A 19425-nucleotide genomic window follows, 5' to 3' on the forward strand; every position below is an offset into this window, starting at 1 on the left:
AACAACTGGCTCGAGTTCCTGTGAGATGAGCTGATGAGCTGAAGATAAGACTTCCTAAATGATCTCTGGTACAGGGTTTATAACTTTTTCTCACATGTCCTGGATCTCCATGACTGGACAGATTATGAACCCAACTAGCTGGCACATCCTGAACTCCTGCCTCAATCTGATTTTAGCTGAATGTTTACCACTAGGGACCACTGACTTTCTCAATCCCTACACTTTTTATTCATGTGACACTACACATTGTAAATTCCCTATCATCTTACTGTTCACTTCTCTGTCCTTGGGGTTGGACCAAGGTGCTTGGATACATGATCAAACACTATTCTGATGTTTCTGTGATAGTGTGTTTAGATGAGATTACCATTTAAATTGGTGGAGTGTGGGGCTGGGGATTTGGCTTAGCGGTAGAATGTGTACCTAGCAAGCTGGAAGCCCTGGGTTCGGGCCTCGGCACCAAAAACAAAAAATAAAATAAAATAAATTGGTGGAGTGTGTGTGTCTGTGTGTCTGTGTGTGTGTCTGTGTGTCTGTGTGTGTGTGTGTGTCTGTGTCTGTGTCTGTGTCTGTCTGTCTGTCTGTCTTGTCAGGACTGGGATGGAACCCAGGGCCTAAGGACACACTCAACCACTGAGCTGTACCCCTCAGCCCCTTAAAACAAACCTCTTCCTGTATCTACACATAGTATTAGTTCTGTTCATAAGGAAAGGTTAGAGAAGTGAAGTTATCCACAAATCCCCAAAGTTAGGTAAAAAGTCATTCTACAACAGCATCATATTACATACTATAGAAATGATCCCTGAAAGTATAGCCTTATCATATTACAGATAGGGACTTTACACAGCCAGCAACAATGGTTCAAGTACTGTTTTTCAGCTACCCATGCAGCTATTTACAAGTGCCTAGACTGGGTGTGGTGGCCCACACCTGTAAGCCCAGCTCCTGGGAGGCTGTAAACAGGTAGATCACTAGGAGTCCAATCTAGTAGTGAAACCCTAAACACACTGTAGACACTTCCCTAAAATACAAAAAAAAAAAAAAAAAAAGTGCCTTCACAGGCCTTCCTTTCATACAAAAAGGTGAAAGACAAAGTCTTCTCAGGATTTTTGCCCTCCACACCCTCTACTTTTTTCCTACCTGTGTTATGATCTGTCTAACTGTCCCCCCAAAAGCCTCATGCAGTCCGGGGGAGCTTCTGGAGTCTGTGACTGATTACTGTGGGTGTGGATGCTGCACCTGTCCTGGGGCAGGTAATGTGCATTACAATGTAAGGCGGGAAGAGAAGCCGGCTGCTCCAGCTGCTGCTACCTCTCCTTTTGCTCTTGCTCTTTGCAACTGCCATGAAAGGTTGCTTTCTGTTTTGTGCTGCTCTGCCATGGACCCAGCTGAGTATAGACTGAAACCTCCAGGAACTGTGAGCTAAATAAACCTTTCCTTCCTTCATTTTGGGTGTCGAGTGTTTGTCCCAGCAATGAAAGAAGAGTAAGACAACCTGAGACGTAGAAATAAGGCCTGAAGACATGGCCGTCTTGTTGCATTTGTGTAGCACCTAGGCTAAGAGTGTACACACTAAGTGTGGCAGAGCAGAAAGCTGGAAGAAGACAGTTCTGGACGCAACTGAAGCCCCTGCACCTACGCTTATACTTTGTGATGTATAAGACAAAGCCCTATTTGGTTAAGCCATTGACTATAGTAGAGTTTTGTGTTATTTATAAATAACTGTATTGTTATCTTGAAGTAAGAAGTTAGGGGAAGTTAGGCAGACAGGGCACAGGTCCTGAACAGTTAACCTAAAGTAAACTAATAAAAGTTGAGGCTTACATGAGCTAAAATACCAGAGGGTCCAAATAACTAACTTAAACAAACTGACTCTCAGGGCCTGGTGGAATGCAAGGAAGGGACAAAGAACAAGTCCCTAAGCAAACTGGAGAAGGCTTGGAGTAAGGGAAATGCAAGTGAAGCAGCCTGTGTTCTGGATCTTAAAGGCCTGCCTTTTCTCACTCATTCACTGGTCCAGAAACTCTAAATACCTAATAGACTTCAGTGGCTAGGGTGTCCACCTTCCAAATTCCTCCTCCACTAACCAGGAGCTTTTCCTTTTATTCCTTCTAACAAATGCCCATTTGGCTGTTCCAACTGCTTGCCGCTTGCTGTTCTGTCGACTTCCATTTTCACTTCTTCCACTTCCAGAACAAGAAACAGAAAACTAGAGGGAGCTGATTGCTTACACCTTTGACATTCAACGTGGGGCACTGTCTTCTCTGTGGATGGGTAAGTATGGCAGAGTGGCTGAACACACATGCACGCAATTTTTGCACATCCCTCATAGAATGCTGAGAAACGGTGGGTGTGCTGCCAGTGAGTTAAACACTCGTAGAGCAGCTTCTTAAGGGGGTGGACAGGTTCCCAACACCTCCTGTTAATCCCCCACTGAAGCCAGTGGGAATGTGGGCCAGACAAGGAGCTGCATTTCTTCCCAGACACAGGTCTCTGGCTCTAAGTAACCAGTGAAAGCTGAGTGGGTAACTGAGAGGCATGACCAGGGCAACTCCCCAGTGGGCACCCAAAGGCTCCTTGGAGGAAGCTGGGTCTCCACAGTCTGATGGAGTAACCAGTAGAGAAATCTCCACTTGCCTGTTGTTCCCAGCTGCACTCCTCTGCAGGATGAGAGGTAGAGCTCTCTTGGTGATGTCCTGGGATCCTCTGCTCCAGAATGACCTGAGACACTGCAAGCACACTCTTGTATGACTCTGTTATGGGTCAAGCAAAAGGCAGGCTTTTCTTCTCTAGGCCATTATGGTTGACCTTTTCCTCTTCAAACACACACTGATAGATCAGGTGAGAAAAGAACAAGTTAAGACTTTAGGCTGCTACCTGGTCCTCCCTGGTGGCTCTCAGAAAAATATTCATAGGTTCCCCTCCCTTAGGTAAAAGGCTTCACAGCTTTTCCTTGAGCTGTGCTAAAAAGATAGGAAGCAACGAACCATGTGCCCAACACACAGGTGTGATTTCTCTTCGTGGGTCCATTCACATTACAAGGAACATGGGGTGCAGATCTTAGCACAGGAATGGTTAATGTTTCCTGAGCTGGTTCTACTGTCTAGGTGCACCAGACACTTGACATATCTCGATCAATGTAGAACAATTTCTAGAGGGCTTTCCACCATTCATGGGAAAATTCTTAAAATTTACTCAGGCTAGGGGATCCCCCAAGTGAAGTGTACCTCTGAAGCCTCTTCCATTCCCTCTTAGGTGCTCACTAGAGCACCTTGAGACTGTAGCCAGGAGGCTAAAGGGAAGTGAGTTCATCTCACTGTTGTTTCAAGATGGTATGAGGGAGCAAGAAGTTCCCTGGCGTGGCCATGAACAAAGCTTCCATGAAGCAAATAGTTCCCATCGTGCTCCCCCACAGGCATGGACAAGGGCACGTTGCAGCTGCTGGTGGTACAACCAGAGGACGTCAGTCTTCCTCCATTGCTACTGTGGGCATAGAGGCTGGGATGGAGGCTGTCAGGCAGGCCTGACAAGGACACCCTTACACCTCTTACCTTCTTCATGTGTGCGTTTCAGATGAGAATTTCATTAACTTCTCCTATAGACACACCTCTGGAGTGTATCCTCAAGAATTGGGAGAAATGTTATCTTCAGTCTTTTTTATTTTTTTAAATGTACAGCGGATGGGTAGCATATCTAATGGAAGATGGCAAGACTTGCCAATATGAGAAAATATTAATTATAACAAAATTCTCCCACTATACCTATTTTTTAAAAGCCAGAGTAAATGCAGTGAGATGCCCTCAGTGCCTTATGTACAAGCTTTCTTTGCACTGAGAGATGGTCCTAATTTCTGCAGGCCATACTGTATAGACTCAGCTTTATTACAGAAAGACAAAGCTTCCAACTTGGTTTTGTAGTAAAGAGAGATGGTAAATAAATATCCCATCTACCAATCTATAGCTTCTCTCTGTGATAAGGCTAAAATAAAAAATATCAGCTCACATCAAAGTTTAAAGGGGTGGGCAAACCATGGTTTTCACCTTGTAATGTCAACATAATTGTCATGCTAAAATGTAATGTTTTGCTCTTGATTTCAAACTTTATTTGTAATATCTTTATAACTATTATCTGGAACTATTTTATAAAAATTTGACTTCTCAGGCAATCATGGCTGCTCTCACTTCAGTAGTACTGCAGCTGAGCTTCTGAGTGTTCAGCAGTTAAGGTTATGAGACAAAAGCTAAAAACATAACCTGGCTAAGGAAACAACCAATATTCTGTGGCTCTCCAAAGTCAACAAGGACTGAGGATTTGAGAGAACCTTTCTGTGACCCTACAACTCTGGTGAGTCACTGAACCCCTTGACCAGGGAGATTGGCGATATCCAGCATACATCGTGTGTTCTTAAAGGAAGATCACTGAAAACAGAAAGACTGGGCATGGTGGCACATGCCTATAATCCCAGCACTTAGGAAGTTGACATAGGAGGATCACAGTGAGTTCAAGGACAGCCTGAACTATATAGTGAGACCTTTTCAAAAAAAAAAAAAAAAAGTCCCCCATGCTGCCACAGGAAACCATGTGATCAAGAAAAGCCATGACTCATCCTGGCAGATGACACTGGTAGAAGAGTTAAAGACTCTGTACAAGCTTCCAAAGTAACCCTGGGAAGATTTAACTGACCATAATATTTAAAATAAGTTTAATTCTAATTAATGCAGTTCTCACTTAAGCTTGGCCTTCAATATCAAATGAGAAAATATGACCAGTAAGATATATAAAAATAATAATAATAATTTAGACTGAATATACAAAAGGGTGCTAAGATCTATATATTGGCCCCTGCTGACAGTCTCTAGCTACACTTATAACTAGTCACTGTAGCAGTTCGATAAGGAAAAAAAAAAAAAAAAACACCACAATAATAGCTGCTTTCTGTTTTATTAGCATCCATCTTCATTGCTCCATAACTAGGACCTGAGACTAAGAAGAAGTTGTTTACAATCTGATAAGATACAAATTTCTCTTGTAGAAGAGCCACTGACCTGAGAAAAAGACCTGAGAGGGGAGACAGGGCCATCAGAAGACTCCGCAAAAGTCTAGGAAGCAGATGAGAAGGTACCCAAGGATTCAGGAAGAGGAAAAGTCAAGCTATTACAGCCCTATCAACTCAGGAATTTTTCCACCATTCCTGGGTTGGTCGGTTGGTTTGTTGAGATAAGCTCTCGCTCTATAATTCAGGCTGTCTTTGTACTCACCGTATAGCCCAAGCTGGCCTCAAGCTTGGCAACAATCCTCCTGCCTCAGCCCCTTAAGTGCTAAAATTGCAGGCATGCACCATCACTCCTGGTTGCCATCATTCTTATGATTCCTAAAGCAATTATATACCATCACGCAATTACCAAATATTTTAAATTAAAAATTATTCCAAGGTAAAACTAGAGGCTCCCTGGCTTTGGTTGCATATACCCAGGGGTAAGTCAAAACAGAACATAGACCTCAACCACATTACTGAGACATGAAAATTTTATTTTATTGCTGCTTTGAGAATACATCTAATTACTCAATCATGCCGATTAAATAGGAAGTTTACCTGCTGACAGATAGCTATCTTGGGATATATTAGAATAAACTGTAGAAATAATTGGATTTTCTAATCAATATTAACTTTGTCATACAGCTGCTACTTTTCCTTGCATTTTAGATACAGCATTTAATAAAAAGAACAGTATGTACAGCCTTTTATTTGTGGCAAAAATCGCATTAAGTTGAAATAAGCCAGGCATGGTGGCACACACATATAATCCCAGCTACTTGGGAAACTGAGGCAGAAGGATCGCAAGATAGAGGCCAACCTAGTAATTTAGAGCCCTGTCTCAAAACAAAAACAGTGGCTGAAGATGTAGCTCACTGCTGTCTGGGTTCAATCTCCAGTACAAGAAAAAGGAGATGAAAAAACTATCTTTACTTTTGTCCATGAGAGTTCCCATCCAATTATCACAGCTTTGGGTTCCCAGAGTCCAAGTTCTTATTGTGCTCAACCAAAAAACTGGAAAAGTGGCTGGCCGGATAGCTCAGCAAATTAAAGCACCTACTGAGGCAGTGCAGCGGCCGGGGTTTGATCCCCATCACCACCACCACCCCACCCCTGTGCTGGCCCCCGCCTGTAATCCCAGCGCTTGAGAGGCTGAAGAACAGGAGGATTACTACGAGTCTGATCTGTGTAGTGAGACCCTGTAGACCCTGTACTAAATACAAGAAAAAAAAGTTATTTTGAAAAACTCTCATTAATTATGTCCCTGTTAGAAGTATAAGCTAGGCATGCTAACGCATGCCTGCCATCCCAGCTAAAGCAGGAAGATCACCACAAGTTCAAAGCCATTCTGAACTACACAGTGAGTTCAAGGACAGCTTGGAAGGCATAATAAAACCCTGTCTCAAAAAAAAAAAAATCATAAACATGTCATGTTGAAAGCACAGACCTATTCCATAACTCCATATTCTGCATATTTTTATTTATTTATTTATTTATTTATGTGTTTGTTTTTGGCAGTTCTGTAACTTTATTTCAAAGTTATAGGGTCAGCCAAATAGCTCAGCGGATTAAAGCACCTGCAAGCAGGCACAGGGACCTGGGTTTCGATCCCTGGGTCTGCTGTGGGGGCCCCACCCTCGGGGCGTGCTAAAATGGCAATTGAGACTGGGTGTGATGGCTCCGCACCTGTAATCCCAACTCTTGGGATGCTATAAACAGGTGGATCACTACGAGTCCAATCAAGTAGTCAGACCCTGAACACCCTGTAGACCCCTCCATAAAAAATTTTTAAAAAAGAAAATTAAAATTAAAAAAAAAAAAACACCTCAAAGTTCTCATCCACATTCACTGTCTGGAGATTTTTTAATGTGGTAACAGGGACGTCGGTTACCAAGGTATACAGCTTGTTTGGTGAATCTTTATCCCTGTTCCACTTCCTGGACAGCCATACCTGGATACGATTTGAAACATTCCTTATTCCTTTGGCCCAGACAGCTTTGTTATACCTGGTGTTGATGCGCACATCTGGAGTCCACATCTCCTTCATGGCAAAATTCTGGGTCTCCTGAAGTGCCCGAGGGGCGCGCTTCTTGAAGCCCACTCCGTGAATGTGCTTGTGATTGTTGATTGTGTATTCTGGGATCACCACCTCACTGATGACAGAATGGCCCTTCTTACCACCATTGTTTGCGGGAGCCATTCTGCTGGGTCCAAGTTGGAAAGTCTCTGCATAATTTTTAAAGAAAACTTGCAATACTACTTTTATTATTCGGGAAGCATTCTGCTAACAAATACATGCCTGAAAGAGTCCAAAGATCATGGAAACTTTTCAGTTTTCTACAGTCCTTCCCTCTGGAATGTCATTCACCTGGTAAAACACTGATACTCAGGTTCCATGCTTTGAAATAGTCATTCTGAAGGGCTCCTGACACTGATTTCCACACTCCTTCAGTGACTGTCTTGCTCAGAATATAGGGCACATCTGTCACTATGACCTTCAAATCCTGTGTGATCTGACCCTTGCCCTTTTCTCCCTTCATCTTCCTTCACTCTCCCTTCTACATGCTGTGACAGCCCAGAGCGTCTGCCACTCTCTGAGCACCAGGCAAATTCAGAGTTGCTTTCTTGGTCCTTGTGGTTCTCTCCTGGAATGCTTTGCCCCTATCCTCCCCTGACTACCTTGCATCTTTTCTCAGTTATTCCCTCAGGAGAATTTTCCTGACCTTCTGTTTCAGACTGTGAGTCCTCATGGCGTATGGTGCTGCATACCTGTGATCTCAGCTTCTCTGGCAGCTGAGGCAGGAGGATCAGTTGAAATCACGAGTTTGAGACCAATGTGGGCAACATATCTCTAAATAGATACAAGTTATAACTCCTAGCTCTCCCTTATCCTTTCCCTGCCTTTTCCCCCTCCTGAGCACTTATCACCATCTAACTTACATATGTTGTCCTCATTTATTTCTTATCTATTGCCCTTCAAGGTGTGGTGCATGAGAGACCAGTGTCATGGGTGGTAAAAAGAATTCACTAGTGGTCAAAGGACAGAGAAATGTTAAGAGTCTACTGTGCTGCAAGAAAGCAGCTTGTGTGTCCAGCAGAGGACTATGCCATCAGCGTGAAGGCTGAGATTTTCATATTTCATGTTTTCATATTTGACTTTCACATGAGGAGGGATTCTGGAAACGTCATCCCAGGAATACTTTCTTTGGGTCACGGTGGCTGTATTGTCCATCCCTTTCCAGTCTAGGGACAGCTGGGTGCTGTTTGAAGACTGACATAGTGTTCTTGTGTGACAGGACCTAGTGCCCTAGGTGTTGCTAGAAACGGTCATTTGAGTAACATTAACAAATACATAAAGATTGACTAATGTTAGTGGCCAAGCAGATCTGAGTAAAACATATGTTTGTGCTGGAAAGGGACTATCGACAGTCCAGTGGGGCTGGAGAAGAAATTGTATTCTTTAAGACATGAGTGGTTATGTTATCTAGTGACGAGTGCTTAGCTTATGTGCATAACTTACACAGTGGAAAGTTCACATTCTACCACAGACTCATCTCATAGCCAAAGGGCAGCTTGTTAAGAAACAAAGGTAAAATAACCACAACTGCCCACATGAACCTCCCTCCTAATACAAGTTCCATAAGGATGGGGACTTCTCTCTTCTGTTCAGGGTGGAGCCCCCAATGCCTGGAGCACAGTCTAGCATATGGTCGTCACTCCATGTTTCTAGATAAATGAATTTCAGCCAGATAAGTTGAGTCAACATGGTGTTTGTTTTTGTTTTCACTGTCCTTTGCTTCTGGTCTTGATCCTCTCCTTGGCCTATGTCTTCCTCAGATTAATGATTTTTTATTTATTTTATTTATTTATTTATTTATTTATTTATTTATTTTTTGCAGAACCGGGGATTGAACTCAGGACCCTTGCGCTTGCCAGCAAGCACTTATTCTACTGAGCCATCTCCCCGGCCCCAGATTAATGATTTTTTAAAGTGCCAAAGCTTGTTCTTACAAGTATGATGAGTACATTTGAGTTACTTCAGTCAGCCTTCTGAAGCACCTTGGCATAGGGCTTTAACTAATCAGTAATGTAGGTCTGTCTAATCTCATCCACAGAAGCCCAACCCCAGGATAGATAACTCAGACATGCACTTAATCCATGGCGCTCCAAGATAATTAGATTCAGTAGAGTAATGATACTATGTTTACTGGGTTCGTGGTTCCATAAACTCCAAAGAGCAAAGTTGAGAACTAAATCAGGAGATTCAGAGCATTTTTATTGGAAATAAGGTAGGGAGTTTCTCCTGGATTTCCAAGAGGGGTTCCAAATGGGGTGGTTGCATAGTCCTTGATATAGAGCTAATTCTAAACAAAGCACAAGAATTATTCAATTGTTTAGTGGTCACCTACCAAAAGTGGCTCTGTAGATTTAAATGACCAGTTGGGACTCAAGCTTTTAAACTTCTTTAACACATAGGGTTTATAGGAAACTGGGATCTCAGAAGAAACTGGTGAGGCCAGCGATTTAGGTCAGTTGGAAGTGCAAGGTCCTGAGCTTGATCACAGTACCAAAAGGGAGGGAGGAAGGGAGGGAGGGAGGGAGGGAGGAGGAGGAGGAGGAGGAGGAAGAAGAAGAGGAAGAGGAAGAGGAAGAAGAAGAAGAAGAAGAAGAAGAAGAAGAAGAAGAAGAAGAAGAAGAAGAAGAAACTGGTCAATCCACATTATAATTTTCTCAAAATTCAAGAATTTAGTAGGGAGTGCTTGCACCTCTCTTTAGTATGGAATGGGAAATTCATTCATTGTCCAAAGTCCTAGGTCACTGTCTAGTCTTAATTTTTATCAGTATGGCTGGTCACCCTACTCCATCTCAGGCCCATCCATTAGCTAGCTGCCTTACTCATTAACTAACTAAATAAACCATTTTCTACAGTAGTGGCCTGCGAAGCACATGTAATCCATATAATATACATACTCCTTCTATATGCACGCACATATATACAAACACAAAAGCTTGGAATTTGCAATTTTAAAAAATCAGAAATGGTCGCAGATCATCTGTTCATCAATATAAGGGATAAATAAACAAATATGAGAGATGTCATAGTTAACTGATTTTGTCAATTTGAGTGTGAAATTGGATCAGCATAGTTCTGAGTGAAGGGATTTAGTGGAGACAGAAGATGCCTGCCCCTGGTGTGCATGGCACCAACCAGTAGGCCTGCTGCCTGAATGGAATAAAAAAGAAACAAAAAAGGAAACTTCCTTCTGTTTTCTCAGAGGGGCTCTGTCTCAATTATTTTTCACTTGTTGCTGGGACAAAATATCCAACACCCAAAATGAAGGAAGAAAAGGTTTATTTAGCTCACAGTTAGTGGAGGTTTCAGTCCATACTCGGCTGGCTCCAAGGCAGAGTGGCACATGGCAAAGGGTAGCAGTTCATGGCGGCAGAAAACAGCAAAGAGCAAAAGGAGGAGATGCAGCTGCGCTTCTAGCCAGCCTCTCTCCCCTCACTCCATGCTGACTGCAAAGACTGGCGCTCCTCCAAGGAAGTGGTGCTCACAGTACTTCCTCAACTCCCTTTTATCTCCTTTTAAGTACTGGGTCACTCTAGTGTGGGTCCTCCCAGCCCTTGGGAGGGCCCTCCACACCCTAAGGTGTGGAATTGCTGATCTGATTTAACTAAACTTTTAACTTCTGAAGTTGACACAATGTATCAACCACTACAGGGTCCAGTCTTCACTTTCACCCTGGATGTCATCTCTAGCTTCCTGCACAGACCCTTCAGCCTCCTGACCCCGACTTTCCCAGGACTCTGTAGAGAGGTCAAGGCCTTCCACTGGATCCTTCAATATCCAGCACACAGACAGCCTTTTTGTACTTTTCCATACCTGGCTGCATGCATCTATTGCAAGGCAATATCATAAACTGCTATGTATTCGTATAGCTTGAATTAATCCTGTTTCTCTAGTAAGTACTGACTGATATTCTAGGCAAACTAGAAGTTAAAAAGAATGAGAAACTGTCTGTACAGCCAAGAAATTATCTCAACTATAGGTGAAGAGGAAGAAGGCTTTATGAAGGAACACTGTAACTGGTACTACAAAATGAAACTTGAAAAAAGTTAGATTTTGTCTTTGAAGGGCAAGTGGCTTCTCCACATATCCTCAGATTTGGGGCATAGCCTGTCACCGCCACTACTGTCAGCCCAGAGAAGTATACAGAGTATGCAGATGCTGGACCAGGAGGTCAAGATGCAGTTTCATTTCCACAGGCAAGGAGGGAAAAGTCAGGGCTCAGGAAAGGATGGAACAAGCCTGGACCTAGTACAGTTAGCAACAATGAAGCTGAGTGAGTCACTCTCTTCCCTCTGTTACAGGAGATAAGGCCTGGCAAAGCTGGCCAGGAAAATGAGCGGAATCTGTCAATGACAAGATCTCCAGGCAATGCTAGGACCTTTATAAAGAACTACTTCTTAGCTCCATCAAAGACTGAAAGCCATGCTGGGCATGGTGGCACATGCCTGTAATCCCAGCACTCAGGAAGCAGAAGCAGGAGGATCATTGTGAGTTTAAGACCAGCCTGAGCTACATAGCGAGACCCTGTCTCAAAAAGACTGGAATAGGGTGGTGTGAGGAAGACTGGAAGCCACAAGGCCACACTGGAGCATCATGTTGGGAAGGGTGAATTGCCCTGCTGGTTCTGCTTCCACTACACCACTGGGAGGAATAGAAACCCACCTGTCTCCAACACTCCATGTGCTTTTGAATCTTCACAAGCTCAAGTCATGGCTAATATTGCACACATTTTAACATGTTGGCTAACCAGTCTTCGGGCATCAAAAATTATACAGTCTTCCTTTCCACTTTGATTCAGGAATTGAGGAAAGGATTTTTAAATTTCCAAAAATATCATCAAAATGGTTGGGATAGATATATAGTTACATTCTGTTAATGAATAGAATGATTTGTTCTAATGGTGTTTGTAAATAGGATCACAAGTCTGCATCTTGTACAGCAATTAACCACTAAGAAGAATATGTGCAGTGTATTATTTGTTGAAAAATAAAAAAAATAAAAAATAAAAAAAACAAAAATATCATCAAAGTTTTGTATATTTATGAGCCTGTACATAAATACATTTCCTCAGAATTTTCAAGTAGAATTGCACTCTGATATTCAACCCTATTTCAGTCCTCAGTGTTTTCATGTTACTCTTTGTTTTTTATTAAGTTTATTAAAAAGATTATATTGATTATATCCTTCATAGGGAATTTGTACCTGTACATGACATATCTTTTTCTTTTTCTTTTTCTTTTTTTTTTTACTGCAGAAAACTTTTGCAAGTTGTTTTATTTACAATGCCAACTTTGAAAAGCTCACTAAAATTAACAGGACAATAACCTATTTGTAATCACTTTACAAAAAGAGGGAAAGCTCAAAATGTCAACTTTCTACAGAGAACCCACAGTTCAGTTTTATTCAGAGTAAAGAAAACCAGCAACTTTTGCTCAGACTAGAAGAAATTCAGCCATTGGTTTGGAATCTGTAACTCAAACTACACATACAATGAGGACAATATTATGCTAATACAGTTGTTTGCTGCCACATTTGTCTATTGTTTCTCTAATATTAACAATTATAAACAGAGCAGCGCAACTAGTATTTGGAGAAATCCTTATAGTGTTAGTGTGCCAGGCACAACATTTCACTTCTCTTCTCACCACTGGTTCTCCTTGCATACCAGGGCTTCCTCTTCTTCTGTAAAGTCATTTTTGATATTAAAAGTCTTGCAAATCTCCTCAGGAGTTTTCCCCTTGATCATTTTGGCAACAGTCTTGCATGTAACATCAAGCAAGCCTTTGATGTCTAGGTAGTTTGCTACCAGAATAAGTTCAAAAATTGTTCTTTGGTCAACTTGCAGGAATTCTTGGTCCCAAACAGGGGTGTCATCTGTTTGCTCGTCTTTGTTCTCATCATCCTCAGGAGGAGGACGGTCATCTTTGTGGTGGGCACACCACTGAATGACCTTTTTTAATATTGCTGCATTAACATTTGGTAGAGGAACTGGGTCATCATCTCCATCATCCATTCCCAAATCTTCCAACATGGTCTTGATTGTCATAGACTGTTTGGCAATTTCAACATCAACTTCAAATATCTCTCCATCAGAACTCTGCAACTTAATTGAAGGCATGGCTTTTAGTCTCTAAAAGACTGCGGGCCTGAGGCAGATGAGAGCAGGAAGCTGCTCCCACTGGTTGGAGAAAGTCGGTGGCAGATGAAGCCACTCACATAATGTAGCTTGATTCCTCTTTTTCTCATTCCCCTCCTTCCCTTTAACCCCAAATCTGATCACATCTCTACTAGGTTTGTTTCTTGGTGATGGTGGTACTTGGGGACTCAACCCAGAGCTTTCCCACTAGGTAATGTCACTAAATTGCTTAGGCTGAGTTTGAACTTTCAGTCCTGCCTCAGCTCCCCAGAGTGCTGGGATTACAGGCATATTCTGTCACATCCACTTGCTTTACTAGACTTTTATTTTCCTGGTACCAGGCTTGTGTCCTGGTATCAAGACCTTCAAATTGGGCTGCATCCACAGGCATTTTTGCTTGCTCATTCATTTGTTTTTTGTTTTTGTTTTGTATTATTGCATTTTTAAAGACAGAGATTTACTATATATAGCTCAGGATGGTCTCGAGATCACTATGTAGCTAGGCTGTCCTTCAACTCTTGCAAATCCTTTAGCTGCCTCTCCAGTGTTGGAATTCTAGGTATGCATCAAACCTAATTTACTTTTTATTTTGAGAGCAAATCACAATAAGTTAATACATTGTCCAGGCTGGGCTCAAACTTGAAAGTCTCTTGCTTCAGCCTACCAGAGTTCTGATATTATGGAGATTTGCCACCATACACAGCTTCTTACTAGACACTATAGCACCTGTCTTCCTAAAGAAAAGTATCCCTCCTTTCATAGCCAGACCTTATGCATGTCATTTTGTTTTTTGAGACAAGGTCTCTCTGTGTAGTTCAGGGTGGTCTTGAACTAACTCACTGTGTAGCCCACTGGACCCAAACTCATGGTGATCCTTTTGCTTCAGCCTCCCAAGTGCTAGGATTACAGGCATGTATTACCATGCCCGGCTATTTTTTGATAACGCATGCATTTGTGCGCAATTATTTTCAGGAATGAAATACATGAAGATTAAAATTCGACAAAGCATTTCTGAGACTTTAACTAAGAACTACAACCACTTCCTCAAACCAGATATTAATGCATTAGTTTCACAAAAACAAAATCAAATGTCCCATTAGTTTTATGCTTACATTGTCCTCTTTATATTTTTTAAAATTTTTTATTAATTTTATTGAGAAACAAATAGCAATGAGACAGTTTCAAAACCAATTAGTAGGACAGTTTCAATAATTAATACATTGCATATTGTTGTCTTCATAGTGGCTATTCATCGTGCAAGATGCAGACATGATATCCTGTCCAAACACTATTAGTACAAATCTTTCTTCTCATTGAATTAAGACAAAGTAGCTATATATCTATCCTAACTATTTTGTATATACAGATACAAAATGGTCCTTCATTTGTATCCCTTTTTTTGTTTGGTTTTGTCAGAAATGGGTATGCCATTGCCATTTAAATATTGTAGGTGTTTGAATTCAGCAAAATAATCCAATATTGTCCAGTAGTCCATAATAGTAGCGGGTTATCCTTAGGACTCGTTGCCCTCTTTTTATTTTTTTTTCTTTTCAAAGTTTTATTGATAAACATATAGCAATGAGACAGTTTCAAATCAAATCGAAAGTACAGTTTCAACAAATAATACACTGCATACATTCTTCTCAGTGGTTAATTGCTGTACAAGATGCAGACTTGTGATCCTACTCACAAACACCATTAGAAAAAATCATTCTATTCATTAAGAGAATGCAACTATATATCTATCCCAACCACCTTGAATACACAGATACAAAATGGACATTCATAGTTATACCCCAATTTTTTTTAAGTTCTGTTGTTGAATATTATAGGTGTGTAAACTCAGCAAAATATTCTAAAAGAGTACAGAAGCCCATAATATCATTGGGTCTTCTGTTTAACTGGCAATGTCAGAAATTATTGACCTGAGTCCCCCACAGCTCAACATAACAACATGGCTTTACTTCCTATATTTCATCTTCATACTTTTCTACTGGATGGTTAAGACCAAGGTAAAGCAGGACCTGTGCAACAAGAGTTGTAGCTTTTTGGTCTGACAAGGTCAGTGAAATGCCCTCAGGATTTATCTTGAGATCCTGTACCTCAGATTGTAGAACCTTTGTCAGCAGCAGCCATGTGGATGAGTCACGGCCAATGCTTGGCCTATGTGCTCTCTGTGAAAGCCTGAGAGAGTGTCTTCTCCCCATGTGACTCTCCTTAGGCACACTCTACGTCATCGATCACTTTCCTCTTTGGCCCCATTATCTTCTTGATCAGAAAATTTGGGACACTACCGAGGTACATGATGTTACAGTACAAGTTCTCATATGTCCTGAGTCTTAATTGACCTTAGAAGGGTAGGGCCAAAATGTTGGCTTTCCTTGTAGCCCTCCTTTTTCTCTAATTTTGGTCTGCAAACTTAGGTTGTTAACCATCCAGAAGAGTTGCCCTCTTTTTAAATGTTGAACTAAAACATTTCAGAAATAAAGGAAGTTCTATTACGTATATGCATGAACTCTGTAATGTGTTTTATACACAACCCAAGACAATCCCTCTTCACTAAGTGTGGCTCAGGCAAGATATAAAGTTGGAAATCTAGTTCTAGAATTTGCATGTCAGTGGAGGAGCAGGAGAGTAAACTAGTAATTTAAACATAGTTATGCTGGGCGTGGGAGGGCATGGCCATAATCCCTGCACTTTAGAGGCTGAGATAGGAGACCTCAAATTTGGGACCAGCCTGCACTACGTAGTGAGAGAAACACAGCAAGTGTCATGGACATCTATGTTGCTTTTAAGCTGTGTCTTAACATGAATGCCACCGAATAAAATCATTTAAACTAGTGGGAAATGGCTAACCCATTTTGAGTTTGGGGATTTTAACAGAAGAATTAAAATCAGGCATCCTGTCTCTGAATGTTTTGTTTTGCTTTGCTTTGTTTTGTTTGAGACAGGGTCTCACTGTATACTCTTGGCTAGTTTCTAACTCATGGTTCTCCCTCTCAGCTTGCTGAGTGTTGGGATTACAGGAGTAATCTCAGTAAAAATGAGAAGGTAGAACATGTTCTTATTTGTGTGGCATGTTATCTGATTCTTAAGGATTGAATTTTACCGTTTGCTTTTTACTGCTTCCATAAAAATCACAGACCAAATGTCTTATTCTATACAATGCCACCTCACTAAGTTTGATTTTTCATTAATTTGAAAACCCCACCCCAGTAGGGCATGGTGGTACATACCAGTAACAGAGCTCAGGAGACTGGGACAGGAGGACTGCTGAGCATTCACGCCTACCCTGGGCTACATAGCATGACCTTGTCTCAAAAATTTATTTTTGAAAAGTCTTATCTTAGTAGTGAGGTATGAATGCTCCAATAATGACCACTCCATCAAGGCGAACGTGCTCTTCTGTGATCTCTGCACCTGAGATACTGCGGAGACTGTCTGTTTTGGCTAAGATCAGTGGAAAGATCTTAGGGGGGACAGGGCTCCACTTCATGGAAGTGTGGGGCAGGAGTCTTTTATCTTGTTGATATGAAGGAACAAAATCCTAGGGGTGAGATGGGGTGGAGTGGAGAATCAAACACTAATGAGAATAAGCAGGTATAATGGAAAATTTTTGTGTTAGTAAAAAGCAATAAGGAAACAAAACAGTAGCCAAAAAAACAAACAAAACAACACAAAACAAAAACCAGGGTTAGCTCTTTGGGGTTTTTTTGTTGTTGGTGGGGGGGGAGGTTTGTTGTTGTTGTTTTGGGGGTTTTTTTGTTTTGTTTTTTTGGGTTTTTTTGCAGAACTGGAGATTGAACGCAGGCCCTTGGGCTTGCCAGGGAAGCACTTATTCTACTGAGCCATCTCCCTGGCCCTAGTGTTAGCTCTAATGGAGAAGCTCTCTTCTTGGTAAAACTCATTAATTTGGCTCAATTATTTGAAATAGTCCAACTGATGATATCTTTAAATACAGGCACACAATAAGTCTTTATATCATATAAACCCATATTTGTTGAGTATCTTCTGTATGTAACAGGGTTAGTCACAAAGAAAACATCACTGTGGTTTACTTTTATTTTTTATTTATTTTATTTATTTATTTATTTATTGCAGAACTGGGGATTGAACTCAGGCCCTTCTGCTTGCCAGGGAAGCACTTATTCTACTGAGCCATCTCCCCAGCCCCTTGTGGTTTACTTTTAAAAAACTAAAACAACAGAATCAGGTTTGATAAAGTATTAGATAAGGCCCTTTGAACTTGAATTGATTTTAACATCCAAAATGGACTAAGACATTAGGAGCCTTCTGTACACTGTTCCTGTTTTGAACATAAAAGTTGCTTCCTGTTTTGGAATGTTATGACTAAAGTTACAGGCTTCCTACTTGTAGTGTGTGTCTTACTTCCAATTTTATATTCTTGCAAATAATGTTGAAGTGGCTCTTTTCACGAACATAGTCTCTCATACTTAGTTCCTTACCCCAGTTCTCAGAAGTGGGATGACCGGCTCAAGAGGCTTTAACAGATAAATCATTTTTGGAGTACTGCCAGATTGTTCTTTAAAAGGCCTATATCATCTTATAATATGGGGAGCAGGCATGACAGTAATGAGAGATTTTTAATATCTTTACCCCATGGTTACACTTACTGAGTATTTTCAGTTTTAATTTAGGATGGAAATAGTATGAGATTATATGGAAATGGGTATTCATTTCACAGAAAAAGGCTGCAGTCTGATTTTTATGCCAATAGTAAAAATCAAATGCTAAAATTCAGTCCTTAAGAATCAAATCACCTGTAATCCCAGCTCTTGGGAGGCTGTAAATAGGCAGATCACTACATGTCCGATCTAGTAATGAGACCCTGAGCACTACTAGTATGTTCTATCTAGTAGTGTAGAGCCTTCCCTAAAATATTATAATAATAATAATAACAATAATGATAACAAAGAATCAACTCACACGCCACGAGAGTAAGAACATGTTCTGCCATCTCATTTTTCACAATTACTTCTCAAAGAAGTTGATTAAAAGAATTTTAAGAGCAAACTTTAGGCTAAAATAATGAACTTGAGAACATTTTTAAGAAATTGCAGCTTCATCTATCATTCAAATTCTTCATGGTGTTATTATAAAGTAAGAAATTCGTTATTGGGGAAAATATGAATTTCAAGGTGTATCTATAACAAAACAACACTAAATAGTGCAATAAAAGTTTTGAAGTCACATATACAAAATGATGTCTTTTTGAAAACAGTATTCAAGTCACAGATTCTTAATTTGAACCTTTCAGGGCTATTTGCTTTGTTTTGTTTATTTTATCAAAATAGCTTAAAAGATCAAAATAACATCAAAGAACACTAAAGTAAAATGAGAATTAATTTCTAGTAATCTTTATATCTGATTCCACAAGGAGACAGCCAACAGTGAAAGCCTTCTATTTGTAGATGATTCATGTTTTAAGCTTATATGTGATTTGTTGCTTCTTGGGAAGTTGCTGGCTTTTCCCAGAGATAAGCTGGATTTCTTCTGAAATAAAGGGCAAGATACAAACCAAGTCAAAGCCCCAGATGAATCACTGAACAAACAAACAAAGTCAAGATCACACAGGCAAGTCCATTTAGCAATGGGATATGAGGAGGCACATTTCACTTTATGTAGAGCTTGGCCTAACCAACGCAAGTGCCCTGCATGGACAACTGGCTGGAGTATTTTGGATCACAGCTGCCTGTGAGGTCAGGCCCACACGACGTCTGTGCAATTGCTGCTTCATAAATACAATCCCTGATCTTAAATGCTCTGTAGATTGAAATTCCTCTATATTCAGTTGCTATTAGGAGGCATCTGCGTAGATTCTGGAGCTGATTTGCCAGAGTTCTAGTCCCAGCCCTGCCATTCACTAGCTCTGTCACTTTCTGCGACTTGAGGCTGGTGCAGTGACCCTGTTGTACCTCAATTTCTCCATCTCCATCTATGTGATGGGGACAATAATGACATTCAATCTACAGAGTTGTTGGAAAGATTGAGTTAATATATGAAAAGCTTTAAAAAAAATAGTTCCTGGTACATAATAAGCACTGTCTGAGGGATTGCTACTATTATTAATATCATTATAATTTTTTTTTGAGACAAGCTCTTGCTATGTTATTCAGGTTGCCCTTAAGCTCACTATGTAGCCCAAGCTGGCCTCAAACC

At 40.9% G+C, this 19425-nt stretch overlaps 3 pseudogenes; all 3 read right to left on the minus strand.

Moving 5' to 3' along the window:
• Window positions 1–695: 695 nt before the first annotated feature.
• LOC111812025 lies at window positions 696–818 on the minus strand (annotated as a pseudogene).
• Window positions 819–2763: 1945 nt separating this feature from the next.
• LOC101585493 lies at window positions 2764–7235 on the minus strand (annotated as a pseudogene).
• Window positions 7236–12750: 5515 nt separating this feature from the next.
• On the minus strand, window positions 12751–13227 carry LOC101585888 (annotated as a pseudogene).
• Window positions 13228–19425: the final 6198 nt, after the last annotated feature.

Source organism: Octodon degus, unplaced genomic scaffold, assembly GCF_000260255.1.
Source record: "Octodon degus isolate 3935 unplaced genomic scaffold, OctDeg1.0 scaffold00109, whole genome shotgun sequence".
Lineage (NCBI taxonomy): Eukaryota > Metazoa > Chordata > Mammalia > Rodentia > Octodontidae > Octodon > Octodon degus.